The sequence below is a fragment of the Neopelma chrysocephalum genome, unplaced genomic scaffold, assembly GCF_003984885.1.
Source record: "Neopelma chrysocephalum unplaced genomic scaffold, ASM398488v2 Primary Assembly neopelma1_91, whole genome shotgun sequence".
NCBI lineage: Eukaryota > Metazoa > Chordata > Aves > Passeriformes > Pipridae > Neopelma > Neopelma chrysocephalum.
Genome location: NW_020897753.1, coordinates 5,787,042 through 5,807,745, shown reverse-complemented (window position 1 = coordinate 5,807,745; position 20,704 = coordinate 5,787,042). Strand labels below are relative to the sequence as shown.

At 44.1% G+C, this 20,704-nt stretch overlaps 1 long non-coding RNA gene across 3 annotated transcripts in view; it reads right to left on the bottom strand.

Moving 5' to 3' along the window:
- Positions 1–20,704, bottom strand: part of LOC113972363 — a 75,574-nt gene that overhangs the window by 38,768 nt on the left and 16,102 nt on the right. The gene's annotated exons all lie outside the window — the stretch shown is intronic.

Below are 20,704 nucleotides of genomic sequence, written 5' to 3'. Positions count from 1 at the left end.
CAACTTCACCTCACAGGAAATGGTCTTTTCTTTGGGAGCCACAGGAAGGAAAACGTGGAGAGGGAATAAAGTTCTTTAGCAACAGTAACTTAATCACTCGAGTTACTGACAGATCATTTTACTATGAGAAATAACATACAATAAAACCAGAGAAGATTTTCTTGGTGTTTTGGGAGATGCTGCTGTAAAACATCTGAATTATCACTGAGAGGTTAAAAAAGCACTTTGGCATTCCAGGCTCCACCAGATGGTTTGTATCCTCATTTCTTGAGGAGCTGCAGAGGCACAGGGAGTATATTCCAAGAAAATACAGCCCCAGCAAACCTCCATTTCATCCACAGAGGCCTTAACAAAATGACTGAAACGACTCCAGTTTAGCACACCATTATAAATCATTTTACAGCCCTAATATCCTCAGGTTCAGACATTAAAAGAACAATAAAACTGCTTAGGAGGTGCTGTCTCCAGCTAAGAAGCACCATGGAATTCACCAAACTGACTCCAGCTTCTGGGGAATGGCCTGGAATGTTAAGGAATTAAAGTGGTTGAGGAGTCTATTAATTTTGGAGGGTGTGTGTATATATATACACACTATATACACACATTGAATCTTTCAAAATGCACCACTCCAGCAAAGTGAATTAAATACCATTGAGGGAATATTAAACAACTCCAGAAGAAACTATCACTCTCCCTAATTTCTTTCTTCGTGTCTCGGGCAGGTAAATTATGAGGAATTTGTTATCAGGGAGGAAAACACTTCAATCTTGCCCAGATACCAGTAATGAGATGTGACAACAGCCCCAATTTGTGCGTGAGGAGGGCTCAGAAGGCTGGTCAGGGGTGTGCTGGGGGGGCTCATCTGCAAAGGCACAGGGTGACACTGGAAACCTGCTCTGCCTGTGCTCCTCTCCTCCTTTTCCCAGCCTTGGCAGGGCAAACAATTCCTGCCCCTCCAATAGAAACCAGGGTAAGTGACTGAGAGAGGCAGAATTAATTCCTTGTGTTTGATGTGTTCTGCTTCTCCCCACTCTGCAATTTAATCCAATAGTGCTGCTCCACACAACTGATGGGATTTATCGGACTCTCCTGCAGTTCATGTTTTTATTTGGAAATTGTTATCTTATTGATTAGATTTTTCATATACTCCCCATTAACTTGCTTCTATCTCCTCCAAAACACTTTCCACACTTCATTTTGTCCACAGTGCAGCTCTACTTACTCAAATATTATAACACATAATTTTCTATAACTACAGTATACAACACAAAATGAATGCAAGGTTCAGGGTCAATTTGAAAGATTAAAAGTAAGATTTCAATTCTCCTGGGTGAAAGCGATTTCTGAAAAAGTTAATTATTCCTCTTTAGCTCAGACTTACCCCTTCAAGCTTTCTGCTCACCAGAGATCTGAAAGGATTTCACTTTTCACTCCTGGACACAGAATGGCCCAGCAGAATATTAAAAGCTGAAATAATGTGTGAGACCTGAAGAGTTATTGCTGCTATTTACGAAGTACCAGGAACAGGTCCTGCTTTCAGTTATTTCTGAAGTTACTCCACTGAGCCTGATGCCCTATTGCCCTGCATAATATGTACATCTAAATGTACCCAGCGTGGGTTAGAAAGCACTCAGGGCACATTTCAGCTCCATGTGACGCTGATAAACAGCCACGAGAGAGACACTTGTTCCTAAAAAAGATGCTTTAGGCTAACAGGAAATATTATCAATAAACCTTCTGTGCATTTGAGGAGGGGAAAATAAGCTGTATTTCTAATGTGCCCTGTCAAGGCACCTGGTTACGGTTTTTATTGGGTTTAATGGGATGTGTTTGGTTTCTGTTGAAAAGGGAGTGGAAATGGAACGTGGGTTTCACAGAACAGATTAACATCTCTTATCTGAGACATTATCATCTCTTAAAATATGATTTCTAGCCCTGGAAAACACAGGAACACACAGTCTGTGGCTCAAAGAGGTTACACACAGTTGCAGTGCCTGTGGCCACAGAGAGGAGGAGGAGGAAGAAAAGGACCAGGGATTCAGGAACCTGCTGCCCCCAGAGCTTTGGCCCCCAGGAAGTGTGAGGAGAAGGATGGATCCCAAGAGCCATTCCCTGGGTGGGAAGTGCTGGAGCAGGGTGACCATCACCCTGCTGTGGGGGTCAGAGGAGAGGAAGGGTCTGTGCTGGCTGAGGGTCACCCCCAGGACTCTGGAGGGTGCCAGCACCAGGAATTGTCCACAGGGTGCTCTGAAGAGAGGCTGGGATGCCCACAGCTGGTTCCAATGGGTTCCATCCAGCTCCAAGGGCCCCTGAGAGCCTTCTGGATGCCAGAGCTGTGGGACTCCTCCTGCAGCCCATTGGGTCATGTCCTTACAGGTGCTGTGAACTCCAAGGCAGGAGGAAGATCCCACATTCCCATGCAGCAGGGAGGGGAGAGTTCTGTGGGGTGTGTTGGGAGAATATCTGCAGATCTTGCACGTAGTAAAAAAATACAGGGTTGAACTGGGGTTTTAGAAGGTTCTTCTAAGAGAACTTTGAAGGAGGAGGTTTGTGGCAGCTCCGCAGTGTGACCTTTGGAGCAGCCGAGGGGCTGATTTGCTCACCAGCCCATCAAAGACTCACCACTGTCACTGCCTCTCCCCCATCCTTCCCCCAGGGCTCTGCTGCTTTACTGCCACTGAGTTTGGCAGGAACTCGTGGCTTTCCAGGAGTCATCTGGGGTGACCAGATCCAGAATCCCTTCACTTCCCTCCTCTTGCTCCCAGCAGGCCCCCAGAGCCTCGCACATCCCTCACCATGAACCCCCTCGCTCCTGAGCCTGAGGTGAGGTCACCTGGCACTGCCTGGACAGCTGGGATGGATAACTGGGCACCTTCCAGCCTCCTGGGGCAGAGGCACAAAGCCTCCTGGCAGGAGAAGTGCTCTCATCAGTCCTCTCCATGCCCCAAAACCCACAGCAGAACAAGGGTTCCAGCACATTGCACAGCACTAGGGAATACGAGAACATTCCCACCAGGATGGAATGTTTTCCTGTTATCTGATTAGGTGTGGCTTAATAAACAAGCTGGAGCAGCACAGGATGTTCCAATGCAATGGTGCTGCATTAACAAGCAGTAACTGATGATTTTTGTCAGCCCTACAGGAAGAGAGGCAGCACTGAAAGGAAGCTGCATTCCCAGATTGCCTGTTCCTCCCTCATCCTGCAAAAAACCCACAGAGACACCTTCTGCCAGGGAAATGCAGTCACATAACTCCAGACATCCGGGTGCTCACTAGTCCTAGAAATAAAACCACATATTCCCCAAAATCCTGTAATGGGATGGGATACCAGTGACATAGCACTGAAATTGTAAATACTACAGGTGGGGGAAGTGTGTTCAACAGGGTGTTCAATGGGTTCATTTGGCCTCTGTTGTTTTTCCATGAGCTGATTTGAACAAATCCTACTTATTAGATCTTTAATTCCTGCAAAGACATTTCTACCTAAAGAGCACTTGCAAATTATGCCCTGCTACTGCTGTCTCACAGGGGGAACAATCACACAAATTAGGGATTCTCAACTCTACTCCTGATCAGAGACTCACTGAAAACAAAGGGCACAACAAGTGTCACATCACTTGGGACAGAGCTCCTGACCATCAGGAGCAGTGAGAATCCTCATCTCATTGCAGTTTGCCTTGTATATTCCCAATTTTCTATCAGTACAGCTGGAGGAGGACACTGCCCTGCTTTATGATGGGGATGGTTTCAGACTGGAAGAAGATGGTTTTAGGCTGATGACCCTGTTGGAAGTGGGGGGCACTGGCACCTCAGAGCAGTTTTCCCTGTGTTCTGCCAAGGGGTGGTTGGAAAAACTCCAATTAACTTCAGGAACCATGAGTTTTTGGAGCAGCACTTTCAATGAATATTAAAATTGTGAATTTAGTGTGAAGTCTGGGACTACGGAATAAATTTTACTGCATTAAAATAATAAACAAAACTGACAGGGTATTAAACTGAGCTTCCATGAAAACAATTCCCTGTGGTCTCCAGTGCAGATTCCTCAGCTCAGAGCTGGATCAGCCATGGAGAGCAACCAAGAGCTCAGAGCTCACCCTGGAGTCCAACCCACTTTCACCCCAAAATGAGTTTGGTTTGCTCTGGGTTTGTTTGGGTTGGGTTTTTTTCAGCACAGAACTGCCAGAGAGGTTTTAGCCCATGAGAGAGAGAGGCAGGAAAGCTGAAACCAGTCAAAAGCCACAAAATCAAACACCAAAGGCTAAGTCCAACCCAGAAAGGACTGAAGCAGTCAAGCAGCTGCCCCTGTGTGGATGATAAACCATCATCATTCCAAAGCTGATCTCTGTCATTCTGTCCCACAGAGCTCTTGCAGTCCCAAGGAATGTTTAGGCCCTAAGCCCAGGTTTTGGAGATAAGACAGAACCCACTAACACAGTTACATTTACTCTGGTTCCCAGGCAATAACCCCCAGACTCCACAGGCTCACGTGATTAAGGTGACTGTGGATTATTTTTCATGCAGATATCTTTTTATTTACTTCTAGGTAAGTGTGGCCAGGATCCCTTTAGACACGTCCAAGAATTAAATCAATTAGAAAGTCTGTTAATAAATTCTGTAAGGATCTGAGACAGAGAACATATCAAACACTCCAACAATCTTCAAAATTCCTTAAGGGGGTATGAACAACAAACCCAAACCTTGCTGGTTTAGGCAGCAGAGAGAGACAGTGATGGAGAATTCCACCAACAGGACATACTACAACTAAGAATTAAACCCAAAGAATACTAAAACCCTACTGAGGGAAGCACAAAGTTAGCAGGATTTACTGCTCAAGAATAAACATGTAAAAATAAATGTTCTGTCTGTGACTAATGATGGAATGACTCCCATTAACTTCCTGAATGGTGAGTTTTTGGAGCACCACTTTCAGATAATATCACAATTGCAAATCTCATGTCAAGTTTGTGACTCCAGACTAAATTCTGCTCCATTAAAATAATAAACAATGGTGGTGTTTACACCACTAATGACGGTGAACAGGAGACATTTGCCTCTTGTAGAACTTATAAACCATAGAAAGTACAATTTCCCCATAAGAAATTTTAAACTCTCCCAGATTCAGGCAAGAGCAGCACATTTGCTAAAGCATTAACTCTGCAAAGACAAGGAGTGTAAATGTCTGCTCCCAGTTCTGACCGAACCTGGAGGCATCCTTGGATCTCCAGGAAAAGCCAGAAGAGGATAGAGACATGTCAAAGGAAAGCTCTGATTTCATCATCCGAATTCCAATAAAAGTAGCAATTCACTGGAATATTCCAAAGGTGTAACAGTGACCCAGAGCAACCCCTGCAAAATTCTGAGAGCGTTTGCAAGATCCTCATTATTCAGCATTTCTGAGCTGCTAAACCTGGGAACAGCTGTGGACTGAAGGATTAGGCTGAGCTTTGCTAAGAACTGACTGCAGCATCCCAGGAAACACTGAAAGTCAGTCTATAAATAGCAAAGGTTTCTGTTGCAAAATGTCTTACATCTATTAAATCAAGATCCATAATTAAAGTAACCATTTCAGAGGGATGTACAATAAAAAGAAGTCATTAATAATCTCTGGGAAGAGAATCTGACCGAGTCGAAAGTGTTTTACAATTGAAGAAAAACAGTTCTATTCTCATTGGTTTGAAATAAATTACTGTAGTGAAAATGATAAGGAAAACATACAACATTATTGGTAATAGACCCTGTCCTAGGTCTTCCAAGGCTTTACTGAGTGTATCACAGTGTTTTCATAATTACAATCAGCTAAACAGCTCGTCAAGTGAGTGATGCCATTTAAATTACAAAATTAAAGTATTTCGACTGTTTTCCTGCAGATTTGGGATGGCTCCTTAAAGCAGCTGAAGAGGCAGTGGAGTGCCAGGATTCTGTACAGTCAGGGACTGTTTGCAATCAGCCTCCAGTTTGTCACACTGCTTCCACTAAAATATTCATGTAATCAGAGGAAACCACGTCCCTCCCAGCCCCACGTGTGGTTTGGAGTCACTGTTGTGTTTGCTGTTGTTCCAAGTGGGTTTGCGGCGCTCCAAGGAAGCAGGAGATGGTGAGAGATCAAAAGGGGACAATTTAAAAGTGATATTTAAGCGGCGCTTTTAAATACTACATCAAAAATCTATAAAGAAATGAAGTTACTTTAACAACAGAGCGGCACAATCAGTCACAATTAGTGGAGCTCTAGATTGTCAGCGATTAAAAATGAGTTTTAGATAAAAAGAGTGAATTTGGCTAAAAATGTTTCCGTCAGAAAGATTTGACCTTCTCACCCATTAAATCTGAACATTAATCAGGAGATGAAAATCAAGTTACAATTGAACAGAGACAATTACATTTCAATTTTGGGTTGGGGGTCAGCTCAGGTTTCAGACCTAACGCAGTTATTTTGTGACCTCAGGCACCTCATCTGAAGTCCTTTCCAGCTGTGAATGAAGATGGTCCTTCCCTGGCGTTGTGAGGAGCTTGGGAAGTGTGGTTGGGTTGTTATTATTGATGAGCACGGCCCCGAGAGCACAACTCCCCAGGATGGCCCTGTTTGCACAGCCCACGGACTGCACCAGCAACTCAATATTTACTGTCTGTGCACCCAAATAAATCGTGCTGGAAATACCCCGCTGGATGAGTTAATAACACTTGCCTCGCTTGTTTTTCAAACAGAATCCTAAATAAAGCTCTGGATCCTAGGAAAATGTATGTGCTTGAGTTCCTTCACGGAAATCAATCCACCAAAATCCATGGGAATGGTCGTGTGGCTCAGTTCAGGATTAAGTGCAGCTGCACAGTCACAACTTAAGGGAGCATAAAATATCAAACCAGCCCTTTTTAATCCATGCAAAGTCAACACATCCTTCAGCAGCCCCACCCTGAAGCCTTTCCCTCACCTACCCGGGCTTGTCCCGCTCCCACTGAAATCCCTGAATCCATGTCCCACTCACTTCACTGACAGATAACATCAGTTCTTCATTCATTACACATTCTGAGCATCCCCTAAAGAGTTGTCTGATCTCCCCTCTGGGTTTTTAAAGCGTTCAACTTCATAAATAAGCAAAGGAATTAAGTGTTGACTGATGGCAGGGTTTGACAGATATAAGGTAGTAGTGGTGACATCAGTGAATATATTGTCCGAGGGAAAAAAAGAAAAATAAAGGAAAAAAAGCCAGAAAGATTGGAAATGTACATGCAGGAAAGAATTAGCTCCCTTCTAGCCTCTACCCCAAGATGTTATTCAGTTCCCTCCCCCTTGAGCCCTGTTTGCCAGGGCCAGTCCTGCTCTAATTGCTGTCCCTGAGTGAGGAAAGGGGATGGAATTCAGCAGTGGAGCACAGGGCAAAGGAGCACAGCCAGGGTCTCCTCAGCCGTGGGACAGCACAGCCACTGGGACCCAGGACATTTGTGGAGCTGCAGGAATGCCCTGAGAGGCCTCCTGGTGAGGAACAGGAGTCACTCCTACATCTCCTCTCTGTGAACAGCTTCGACAATCGAAGGGATGAACTGTGCCAAGCTGGAATCGTCTCTTCCTTCTGAATTTTCTGCTTGCACAGTCCAGGCTCTGCTTCCCACTCCAACTGCAGCCATGGATCATGCACACAATAACTACCCTGAGAGCCCTGCTAGATAAAGTGACCCAGCAAGAGTCAGAGAGGCAGAGTTCTGAAGGGTGCTGATGGAGTAAAGCTGCAAGTTGAGGAAGAGGAATTTTCTACGTGTATCAAGCACCTGACTGCCACCAAATCCATAGTCCAGAAACCCCTGGATTTGTCAGTCTCTACCTGCCTGAAGTTGGTACAATCTAAGGGATGTGTCTTGTGCATTCCCAGCTTTCCCCCTCGGGACAGATTTTCCTCTGAAAACAGGGGTGAGGAGATGTACCTGCCACACATCCTGTGTCACCACTGTGGGATGGGACAAGGACTGGCACACAAACACCAGCCAGCTCAGAGTGACATCCTTCCCACAGCCCTGCCTCCCGACAGGGTGATGGAATAGCCCCTCCTCTAAAGAAAGGGATTGTTCTTTCTTATTCTTAAACTTTCTAGGTTGTGTTTCTTCCCAGCTCAGGAGTCTTTGGAAGTCTAAGGAAAGCCAATCTGTTCCTGAAGGTCACCAGGAGCAGCTGCATTTCTGCATTGCAGCTGAAACCAAGATCGTGCTTCAGGTTTCCTCTGCCAGTCCCCAGGGAGATCTTTGCTCACAGAGATGCCAAATTAAAAGTAAAAGCTCAATGGAATTTTTGTTCATCAGGTCCGAAGGCCACAAACTGCACTTGCACACAATGAATAGAAATGTTTTGATTCCACAATGACTCTGCTGGTACCAAGAATAACTTTAAAGCTTTCAAAGGTTATTTGCAAGATTTCTTTTTTTTTGCTCTGACCAAAAGGTAACGTAGAGCAAGTCAGCAACTGGCTGTTCTATGTCTGTAAGTCAATGCTTTGGGGTTTTTACTGTGTATTTTTATACCTGTCTGTGTGGCAATGCATGAGGAAATACATGGTCTTACTTCAGAAATAGTCCATTTTTTCCTAGCCATGGCAGAAGGTCCTGTATGGCAACTGTGCAGCTTCTGACTTGGCTTATCTGGAACTTATAGCAAGATATTTACACAGTATTCAAAGTTCAATAACTGGGGACACATTCTTCAGTTAGAGAAAGTGATGCAAACTTTGCTTTTTTCCTGGTGGTGTTTGTTCATCAGGAAACACCACAAGAAAAGGCCACTCTCTTCTCACTAACATGGGTGTTAGTGCTTACTTATAACTAACCTCAAATAATATTAAATTGTAACACTAGAGAGGCTTTTTCTTAACTAATAGCTTTATGAAGTGTCCCACTCCATCCCTAAAATGGAGGGAGTTGGGAACGTTCAAGAACCAAAAAAAAAGGTAAAAGAAGACAGATACCTGCAAATTGTCAATAAACCCCCAAACAAACCAACCTAAGGCTGGCTGGTGGCACATATAAAAACTTTCTAAGGTTTGTGGGATAGTAGGAGGGGATTTCTGGAATACTTCAAGAAGTAACAACGTTATCTGAGATGAATTGAAGTGAAACATTGTGGTGTTTTCTCCAAAATTTTGCCCTGGAAGAAATCCATAATCCCCTCCATCCCCACCTGGGTCTGTGCAGGGCAGCAAAGGAAGGGTGGTTCATGTTGGAAAGGCTTGGATAGAAATACAAGAGTGCAGTTAAGGAAGTGAAGCTGCCCAGTTGTGCTTTAAAACCTCCCAGCATCCAGCAAAGGAAGCTGGAAAGGAAAAGGCAAACTCAGATTGCACGAGATGCTTTATGTTCCACCAGCATCAGGATTCCTGGGAATACCAGAATGGGGTCATACCTTTAGCTATAGAGACATCCTGGATGCTTTATTAGCCATGAGGTCAGAACCCCTCAGCTGTGCCAGCCCCAGAAACACGTCCTGGAGTGCACTGAAGTTACTCATTTATCACGTCCTCATCTTGCTCCAAAACCACTCCAAATGCAGCAGCAAACAGTGGTGAATGCAAAGACACCACATTTCTATAAAGTGATTTTAGGACAAGGGTTCATATTCTCTGCTGTTAAGGAGATGCAGCGTTGAGGCTGTGGATGTGATTTCCATGGGGATTTCCAGGATTATGAACAGAGGGAAGGAGGGCAAAGAGCTCATCCAGACTCAGAAATTGTTATATTTCACCAGGTATCTGTCTGGCCAAAAATGGAATAAAACGAAACAAAGCAAAGCACTAAAATAATCAAGAGGCAACTCCTCAATTCAGTCCCAGAGTTCTCCCAGCAGGATAAAGCCCACCCTGTTCCCCAGCCCTGCTGCCCACAGCTATTCCACTGCACACAAGAACAATCCACAGCTAGGAAAACACTTTTTCCAGCATATTCTTTGTCAACTTTTGCCCTTAATACACATTTGACCTGACAGACTCCAAACTGACCCAGACTCATCAGGATGAGGGAAAGCAGAGAGAAATCAAGGGCTCCACTTGCTCCCCCTGAGTGTTTATTGAAGGAATGACAATGTGTCTACAAAGATCTTTTCCCAAGAAATAACTGTCTTTCTTGCTGTGCTCAAACAAATATCCTTTACTGCCTGTGTGCAACTACTGGTTTTGCAGAGAATGAGGGAGATAAAAGATTAATTGCAGCATCCCTGGCATTCACTTTGGAAACAGTAAACTTCCCAAAATAAACCCAAATACTGTGGATTTCATTCCCTGCTCCCTTCCACTTGCTCCTGTGTTTCCAGAGGGCCAAGCAGAGCTGTGCTGTGCTCAGGACTTCCTGCTTTCCATCCCCATCCCAGTTGTTTGCACACTGTGTATGGAACCACAAACTGTGGGAATACTGATAATTCCCAAGCTGGATTTGTAGGCACAAGAGGTTTAGTAAAACCAGCATTTTGCACTGCACAGAACTTAAAGGGCTAAAATTTGAGCAGCTCTGTCCAAGTAGACTTAATTAAATAGGATTGGACATTGCAAAATAATTTCTCTTTGCCAACGTATAAATTGAGTTTTTCTGTGTTTGATTCCACTGAAAAAGGTGGTCATAAAGCCCCTAACAGGGCTTTATGGAATGACATGTTCCCCAACACCCCAGTGCTGTTCAACTCTGCTCCCCTCAATGCAAATTGTCATGAAATTCAGTGTGATCAGGATTTCACATTTGGCTCATTTTTCATCCTGAAAGAATTGAGAGCTTTACCAACAAACTCCTGATTTTACTCCTCTCCATCTTTCCAGAGCCAGTTCATTTTCTGTCTGTGGTGAACTGATCAAAGGCAGGTCATTAATTGCTTTTTTTACAAAGCAATGCAAAGCCCATTAATTTTGAAGCTGAGCCAACAATATGAATGTTCCCGTGGTTTGCACGGAAGATTGATCTGGTATCTATTTATTAGTGCAGTTCTATGGACTTTAACTAATGGCTCTTTAGGTCTTCACACTGATGGGTCTTTTCACATGTTTTGGTGGAGAAGTTTTTGCCACTAAATTCAGAGAAAATTAGGCCCATGAAATAAATGTTTATCACGCTCAAAGAGAAAAAATCAATGAGAAGAAAACAACGGCATAATTTAAAGGGCTCCACTAATGTGGAAATGTTTTATACAAATAGGAAAATGGATATAGTTTCAGAAAAAAAAAAAGGATTTCTGAGGGACTGTTTACAAGGGCCTGGAGTGACAGGACAAGGGAAATGGGTTCAGATTGAAAGAGAGTAGGGATAGATCAGATATTGGGAAGAAATTGTTCCCTGTGAGGGTGGGGAGGCCCTGGCACAGGTTGTCCAGAGAAGCTGTGGCTGCCCCATCCCTGGAAGTGTCCAAGGTCAGGTTGGATGGGGCTTGGAGCAACCTGGGCTAGTGGAAGGTGTCCCTGCCCATGGCAGGGGGTGGCACTGGGTGGGCTTTAAGGTCCCTTCCCACCCAAACCAGTCTGGAATTCTGTGATTCTGCTGCTGACTGTTCAACAAGCTTTGGTGGTGGTAGCAACAAAGGCAACCAAGAAACCTCCTCTGGTACTTCCTGCAGTAAGTTAAATATATATAAATAAATGTCCTTTATGAATGATGCCTTAGAAAGGTGAGTCCCAGCATTTTAAACCAGTTCCTCTACTTGACTACAACACACTGGCCCTGCAGACTGGAATATTCTTGCCCACAGAAACTACTAGAAATGGTTTGTGTGGGGGTTTCACAGCCCAGGTTAACACTCAACACATGCTTTTACTCTGCTGCTTCATTTATCATTCAAGTGTGGCCTCCTCCTTGGCTGCACCGAGGTTGGTGCCAAGACAACAGTTGGATTTCTCCAAGTGTGTCTAAATATCTGAAGATCTCTGCCTGTCTTTTGACAGGGGTTGTTGTATGACAGCAGTGAGAAGGGTTAATATTCATTGTCAGGAAAAAGTAATTTAGGAAGAATAATTATTTTAAAAAACACCTTTTATCAGAGCAGAATCATCTGTGTGTCCTGCTTGTCAAGGCTATTCACCTTAGAGGTCATTTCTTATTAATAAAAGATGGACATAATTGATACTAAACAGGAATTCTGACAAAGCATCATCTATACAATTACATGTAGAATAGGAAACAGAATTGTCCTTGGAAGAATTCCACAGAACAATTACTCTTATTGCACCCAGGGGAAGTACAAGGGGAGTTCCTGCTTCCAATTTCTTTTGACTTGTGTTCTTCACACTGAGGATCTGAATTTCTGCACTTGAGAAAGCAGCAGACAGAGAAAGGAAAAGGTCTGAGGCTTCTGGGGTGAATTTTATGCCCAAGCCACAGGAGCAGCTTTCTGCCTCCCCATTTTACTGCATTTTCTATAACTTTTCCTATTTATGATTTGCTCAACAGGCAATAATGAGAGAATGGGAAAAAACCACCAAAAGCAAAACATCAAAATTCATTGCCCCGTTTCCCAAAACATCTGCAAACATCCAAAACATGTTGTCATCTGACTACAAAGTTGAATGACATCCTGAAGCCGACTGTCTCCAGAGAAATAAGAGGATGAAGGCTCAGCAGAACATCTGGGGGTCTCTGCAAGGCTCAGGCCCCATGAAAGGGGTGTTAAAGATGTTTAAACACCACTAAGAGTCAGGAGGGAGCAGAGGATTTGTTTCTGCAAATGTGAGAAAATAAACTAAGACTTTCAAAGGAATCAAAATAAATTTGGGAGTCATTAAGAAGATAAATCTTCAAAACTTTTTTTTAAGTGGCCCTCAGTGTAAATTGACCCTTTTTCTGTCTTAGTCTGACTAAGGAAAGACATTCAGACTTTCTTCCAGGGGTCTTTCAGCTTTCAGTGGAAAGAAGTGGAATGAGAAGGATCACAAAAAGCAGGAATCCTGGACTTGGCACACCAAGGCAGCACCTGCCAGCCAGGGCTGATCCGTGTGCCAGCCCATGTCCTGGCTCCTGCTCCTGCCCCTGGGGATGAAATCTCCTCATGCACAGTTTTCCAGCCATCTGTTCCCAGGCCAGCGACACCAGCCCATGTTCCCAGGAAAGGCCCCACCCGGGGCTGTGAGGCCAAAGGATAATTGAGATCCTTCCCAAAGACATCCCCAAAACAAGCTGGGTCTGAGGAGGGGGAGCCCTTCCCAGGCCAGTTCCCACGAACAGCACTAATGATCTCCTGAATAATGGATCAGGGAAGAGCAGCAGCTGCTGCAGAACCAGGAGTGAGTGGGAATACACCGAGTTTGGCTGCCAAATTAAACCCAACAAAAACAAATCAACCAGGACCTTGAAAGGGGATGTTCTGCTTAAATGGCCACGCTGGGAGATCTTCAAAAGCCTGTTTCAGTTGTATCTAATGATCACCTCGTGTAAGATAAATAGTTCTCTTTTATTTTGCACTTTTTAATGACTGAAATATAGCTATAAAGATCCCAAAATCTGAAAAAAAGCAATTAGTGTTGGCTTTTGTGAAGTTCTTGTTGCCTGTGGCAAACAACTGATCACATCACACTAAGAAGGTGATTAAACACCCAGTCCAGGCTTCTCTCAAGTCTTGTAGAATGGATAAGGTAAATATAGATATGGATAAATCCACCAGGAGAAGGGGGGGGACAACAGCACCAACAATCTCACCACATCCCACAGACTCCCCTGCTGGAGAACTGGATCTGTGGAGGAGCAGGAGGGTGGAAGAAAAGCAACCAAGAGCTGGGAACTCAAACAGTCCTGGCGACAACAAACAGCTTCAGCAAAGCATCCAAAATGAAAATGAAAATGAAAACCTCCTTCTAGAACCAAAGAGATTAAACTGGGTGTTCCTTCCCAGTGGTCTCCCAGCAGGCCCAGTGTTAGAGACAGGCCCCTCACACAGACCAGGGCCCTCACAAAACCCCAAATCTGCTTTTGTCATTGAAATGTCAGAGCAAGGGTTAGGAAAGCTCTGCACTTTACTGCTCTGATCCCATGGAGATCCAGCCCTGGTGTCTCTGCTGCCCAGCAGACTGGCAGGTGCAGAATTCCAGCCCTCAAGGCCTGGCCTGAAAATACTCCAAATGACAAACAAATCTTTGGAGCCATAACATTTCTTATAATACCAGAAACTCAAGGAGACGTTTTTGCCTCTTGACTTTCATTCCGAGTCCCTGTCCCAGCGTTTGTGTCTGTGTTTGTGTTCCTATTACAGAGTAAACACACTCTTGCATGACTCAGTTAATGCACAAACGTGACCAACCTCCTGGAAACGAAACAATTGTGTTTTGCCTTTCTTCTATTATGTTATGTGCCAGAGAAATGGCAATTTGGGATGAAAAGCTTTATTAAGCAAAGAGGAGGTGGTTGCCTTCCTCTCAGCCATTAACATCTCATGTCTGCAGCTGCTGAGCACCCAGCACTGCAGCTTTGATGGGCTGCATTCTCCTCAGACTTGACAATTCCTCAGCCTTTTGTTTGTGCTCTTTCCCCAAGAATGTTGTACGTTCATTTCTGAAGTCATAAAGATACGTAACCGTACACAAGTTTTCCCAACAGAGAAATCTTCCAGTTTCTTCCTCAAAATGAGGTGTATTCAAAGGGCAGGTGTTGGAGGCATCTCAGGAATCCAGGTACAAGAGCTCCAGTAACAACTGCACAATTCACACACCCTGCAGTGGAAATTCCTATCACTTCCACAGCAGATATATATTTTTCTTCTAAAAAGAACACATTTTCTTCTCTCAGTCTCTGTCTTAAAACTCTACCAACTGTACACAAATGAATAATTTTTTTCACTTTGCTCAAGGAATTGGAGCAAGCTCCAGAATGATGAGTTGACTTGGACTTCTCAGAAAAATTATCCTCAAAAAACCAAAAAAGCCACGACAACTGAGGAACATTCAATTCACCAAGAGCAGCCAAGGAGCCCAGCGGGGAAGAACCAGTACACTGGATAAAACCATCAAACGACCACATGACAGCTCCTCCCTCCAAAATATTTCACAAAATACTATTATTCCTCCTAAAAGTACAGTTCAGAGCCATTTAGGGCTGCTCTCAAATAATCCCATTTATATCTAGCACTTGATTATGTATAAACCCCCCCTTGGAGGGGGTTGTTCCAGCCCCTGTGTTTTAGGGACCTATCCAGGATTCCACGTCCCATTCAACATGGAACAAAACCTGCCAGGAATCACAGACATTCCACACTCATGGTTTTCCCTTCTGAGTGAATTAAGAGTTTCTCCTGGACTCAAACACTGTAATGCAGTTTTTAAAGGAATCTCCTGGGCTCGTGGGCTCAGATTATCCCACCACAGCATTTTTCTCCTGAGGGCATCACATTAAAAATTACAAGAAACATCTGTAAATGCTAAAATGTATTCTGAATATTAAATCCCCTTTAATATAATTTAAATTAAATACTTTTATATATAATTTAAATTGTTTCTGAGATCACTATAAATATATGATTTTTTAAACCAACCTGTTAAAATCTGAGTGTTAAAGGCCAGGACTTCACAAGCAATTTAAGCTCTTAAATAACTGGAAAGATTCCCCTATGAAATGTTGAAAATATTAAAGACCCCTTCCAAAGTATAAAATTACAGATGTTGTGAATTAGGATGGTGGAAGCAACACCCTCTTTTTCCAAATTATCCTATTTCCCTCGTTCAGATTGTGTCATTTATTCTGGAGTGAATAATTCATGAGTGCTGTGAGACCTTGGCCAGCCCTGCACAAAATCAGCTTGTGAACAACACCCTGGTTGAACTTCAGACCCCTTTGCTGTGGTTGAGTTCACTGTCCCAGCATCTCTATTTTATTGCTCTTCTCAAACCCCAAATGACCAAACTTTGCACAAGGACCTGCCTCCACACTTATCCAGCAAAATTAGAATATAAAACACTAAAAACTATGAATAACAAGAATATATGACACTAAAATCTATGAATGTACCACCCACTCTGAACTTTCTAAAGGAATTACAGCTATTTTTTCAAATATCTTGAGAGCACAATCATCGTATCACTGGAAATTAGTAAGAAAGAGATGTTCAATTAGAGGTTTTGTGCCTTAATTCCCAGAAATATATTAAATACTTAAAAAAAACCCCTCAAACCCTAATCCTCATACTCTGGTTTCAGGAATTCACATAACCCCAAATGTAAATGCTTAGGAGATAACAAGCAATCAAAGATACTGAATTGCCTGTACCTCCAAATTCCATGTAGTCCAGGAGAGAGAGAGGGAAAGGGGAAAAGGGTGTGGAAGAATTAAATATATGAGTCAGAATGGCAGCAATACCACAAGTTCTGCCCTGAGTGCAGAGAACTCTCCAACTACCCCCACGTCCCTGGTTCCTGACTGGGTGAGACAAGTTGGATGTTGATGGAGGAAGCAAAGGCTTGTGCCTGGAGGAACAGACTCCCTGCACCAGGGAGCTGATCCATCCATCCATCCCTGCCTGCTTCTCCTAATAACACCTAACAGGGAGTTTGGGAGTCATTCTTCTCTTTTTCACACTCTCCACCTCACCAGTGGAAAGCTGTAGCCATGGTAACCCTGATGCTGTTATTAGGGAGAACTGTGCATCCACTCAGAGGGAAAAGAAAAGCAGGTTTCCAATGAAACTAAAAAAAGTGGGTTTGAAATGAAACCTCAGCACTGAAGTGACAAGGGCAGGGCCAAGGTGTTTGTTATTGTGGTGTAAAAGCAAATCAGTCCAAGGACCAATTCAGCCCCAGGTGCCAATGAAATGAGCAGGTTGTGACCTTCTGTGCTGCTGCTTTCTATTTGGCTTTTCTTTTTCTTTTTCTTTTTTAATAATTCAGGCAGTTATCTCAGCGGCCAAAAGGCAAAGGACATCCTAATCCCACTGGTGCAATGGTCCACCTCACTGTGATTTTGGGAGGGATTTTTATCCTTGGAGAGCTTGTGAGCAGGACAAAGTCTCCAATACACTGAAAAAAGTTACCTACAGCAGTGCAAACCTCCCATCCCTCCATCCTGAATGTAGGAGAGACATCCATGCCACAGCTAGAACCCTAAAGGTGACAACATCCTAAATTTGGTGTACAGGATCTTTCAAAATCACGTGGTAACAGCAGCAGGTTATAACTTTTATAATTCTAGTTCTTTCTTAAACTCTGGAAAGATCTGAGTTGGCAGCAACAGCAACACCACGTCTGAGCATTCCCACCGGGAAAGGAAGCTCCAACCAGCAACAGGCAGAGGCACAGAGTCATTCTGCACCTTCTCCAGTGGCATCAGTGACCTGACAAGGGTGGCTTTGGGAGATCATCCATGCCTAGAATACCCCAAACACCGTCTGAACCCTGTTTGTCAGCACTTCCGTACAGATGGAGCTGCTCCTGGCTCCCATCCAAACTTCATTTAGTTTTTAATTCCATTTTTAATCAGCAACCCCAAAATCGAGTAGCAGAGCCCCTCGGGGACACCTGCAGTGATGCCCAGCGCAGCACTGGCTTTCCCCTGCCTTTATTTAAGAGTTCCTGAGAATGCACCCTGATTTGTTTTAAAGCATTTCTTTTGCATATTCCCTGCTGGAGCAAATGATAGCACTATAAATGCCTCAAAAAGCATTTAATTTAGATTTAATAGGGCAGTAAAAAAATCTATGGGTTCTAAAAGAACACTTAGATCAGCTTAATGAGTACATGGGATAAATCTGGGCAAGAAATACTCCACCAAGACAACACAGTGCCAGGTTTGGAGTTCATTACCTGGGAGATGTACTTGCTTACTTTACATTTGTGATTAAATTTGCAATAAAAGCTGAAACCCAACTGAATCTCAAACCCCCGCTTTTCCATGTGAATAAGCAAATGGAAATCTGGAAAACCCACCAGCACTTCATCAGCTTGGGGACATTCCCTGAAAATCAGCCCCTGAAGCTGGAGCACTTGGAAGAGCCAGGATAGTCTCACTTGCCAAGTTCATTTACAGGAGTTGCCCCGTTGAGGATGAGCTTTAATCAGCAATCCAACCGTGCAAAACACCACCCTGGCTCTACATCTCCCTCTCCACCTCTCTTTTTCAATTCCTGACTTCTGCTCCTGCTTTGGGCTCTCTTCAAGCCCACATTTTGATCCTGATAGTATGGAAGGTGCACTTATAATTAATGTATGTCCTGCATTTTAAGGTACTCACAGGAGAGGCATCCTAGGGCACAGCATTACTATTATTACCATGTTTCTGCATTGGCTTGGAAATATCTGCCCTGTTTCTCTTTACTTTTCCTTCATTTTCAAGGAAATTACCATGTTTTGGAAATAAAAAATGCTAATTGCATCAAACCTCAGGAAAGAAAACGCTCAACCAACCTTGGAAATGAGATTTTCTTTTATGATTGAGCATGTTTATTGCGGGCAATCGCACATGTAAACCAGGAGAAAAATATATAGGATGTCTGCCACATAATGGTTCCTTGCAGGAGGAGGAACAATAAATATTTAATAGAAATGCAAATATAAAGCCATCTGAGGAGCAACTTTGGCCATAATTTCACAGGAAGAGACTGAGTGGAGCTGGGTGAACACCCCAAACCTCCTCCAGGAGCTGGACCTCCAGTAATTCATTCCCCTTCACCAGAAAGGATTGAGCTGAATTATTTCTGTTTTGGAAACCTTTGGCAGATGAAAGGACCTAAAGACCATGGGACGTTCTTTTCTTACCTCTTGGCTGTCTTTCAACACACAGGATCCAAACGAATGGGTTCTCTGCAATAATTAAACACTGAAACCTGTTCAGCTGATGGTATCATGGAGCAGCCAAGAGGAAGATAAATCATTTCACTCTCTGCTTTCTTAGGATGACAAAACCTTTTTGTTTTAGACTTGCTGTTTAGATTGGTAGGGAAACTTCACTTAGAGGAACCTCGCATGAAGCACCAGTTCTGATTTGTACTGGGCTGCCCCGTCTTCCTGAGCTGCAGCAGCAGCTTTTCTTTGAGAAATGAAGATTAATAGAGTGTAATTTGGGAGGCAAAGCTGGGGCCATTAAGCCTGTGGTCATTTGCTCACAGATGCAGGTGTAAAATGGAAAGAAGGACTTCAACACACCTGGCTGGGAGCACTGGAGGACTGCTCAGTTGAAGTAGTGCTTTGAGGAACAAAGGTGTCCAGGGTTCATCCTTAGGCACAAAGTTACTAGAGGGTGCACTCAGCATGTTAGTTTTTTTTTTTTTTTCCCCAGGAATGACTGGAAAAACAAATCAGGGATGAAGTTAAAACTCAAAAAATCTGTGGCAATGCATCTCCCCCAAAGCATTGCACCTCAGAGGACCCTGGGGGAGCCCAACATGTTTACCTGAGTTAAACATCTACCAGAACTCCTTCAGAAATGCTGGAAATAATGCAGCCTCAAAGCAAAACAAACTTGTACTGGGACCTGATGTTGCTCTCCCTATTTGCCCCCTGTTCCTCCCCATGCCATGGAAACAGGATGTGTCCAAACTTGTAAGTGGGGTGATCTCACCGGACAAAGGTGACACCCCAACTGGTGTCACCCTGTGCCACTTCACAGCAGGAACAGAACTCAGCCCAGTTTTCACCACTGACAGCAGGGATTCTGTAGAATAACTTCTTTCCTCTGCAAAGTAACACAAATGACAGAAACATTTTTCTGTCTGGCCTCAGAAAGAAAAGGTGACTCCTCCAAGCACCAGCTCTGCAAACTCTGTGTGACCCCAACAGCCAAGGGGGACATTTCTGGCTCTCTGACAGCCCCACAAACAGCTCCTGGCACTCTGCTGGACAAAGAGCCACAGGGCACAGCTCGGTGCCCTTGGACATCCTCCACCACACCAGTGTGCCTGCCTGTCTGCAGAGGAAGAAGGGCTTTTCCAAGGAGGAATTCAGGGTCTGTCATGTCCCTTGCCTTTGGTATTATCTCCCATGCTCTGTTTGAGCCCTGTCCCACAGGCAGCTTCCTCATGGGCATTCCTGGGCGGTTCACTGCTGTCCTCCTCATGCTCAGGACCCAGTGAAGGGTTTAATATACACAACATTGCTTCCTTAGCATTATCCTGTTTTAACAAATCCCTGCTCAGTTTTGCTCCTGAGATGTGTAGGACCACAGCACACCCTGCCCACACATCATGTTTTCCCTCAGAGCACATTCCTGATGGAGGCCAGGACAGAAACTCCCATCTGTTCACAAGGCTGAGCAGCAGCAAAGGACCAACCCCTCGACATTCAGGACAAAACACGTTTGAGCCCTTCTGTAGCTGGTGGGATTCTTGTTTGCCCAACACAAAAAGAATTGGTGAAACTCAGGATACAAGGCAAAAATGACATCTTTTCACTTTCCTGCTTCTCTCCTCCATTGGAGCAGTCCTAGGGAATAAGTTTGCTGTTTATAAGCAGGAAGAAAGCTGAGGCTGATCCATCATCAGCCATGAATTTTTGCAGTGCCAAGGTACTTTGAGCCCACTGTTTCCTTTCCTGGACATGCCATAGCCTGGACACAGAGGTGGGACAGCAGCCAACAGAGCAATGGCAGGCATTCCTGCCAGGAGCAGTTCCCTCACACCTCGGAAACCCTGCAAGGAAACAAGGGCCAGCAGAGGTGTGTTTGCATTCAGCCTCCCCTGCTCTGACAGCACAACTGCATCTTAATGCTCTGCCACCAAAGGGCTGCATTTTGCTCTCTCTTGTTCACTGCTCAATACATAATATTTTGTTTTCATTCACTTAAATATTCC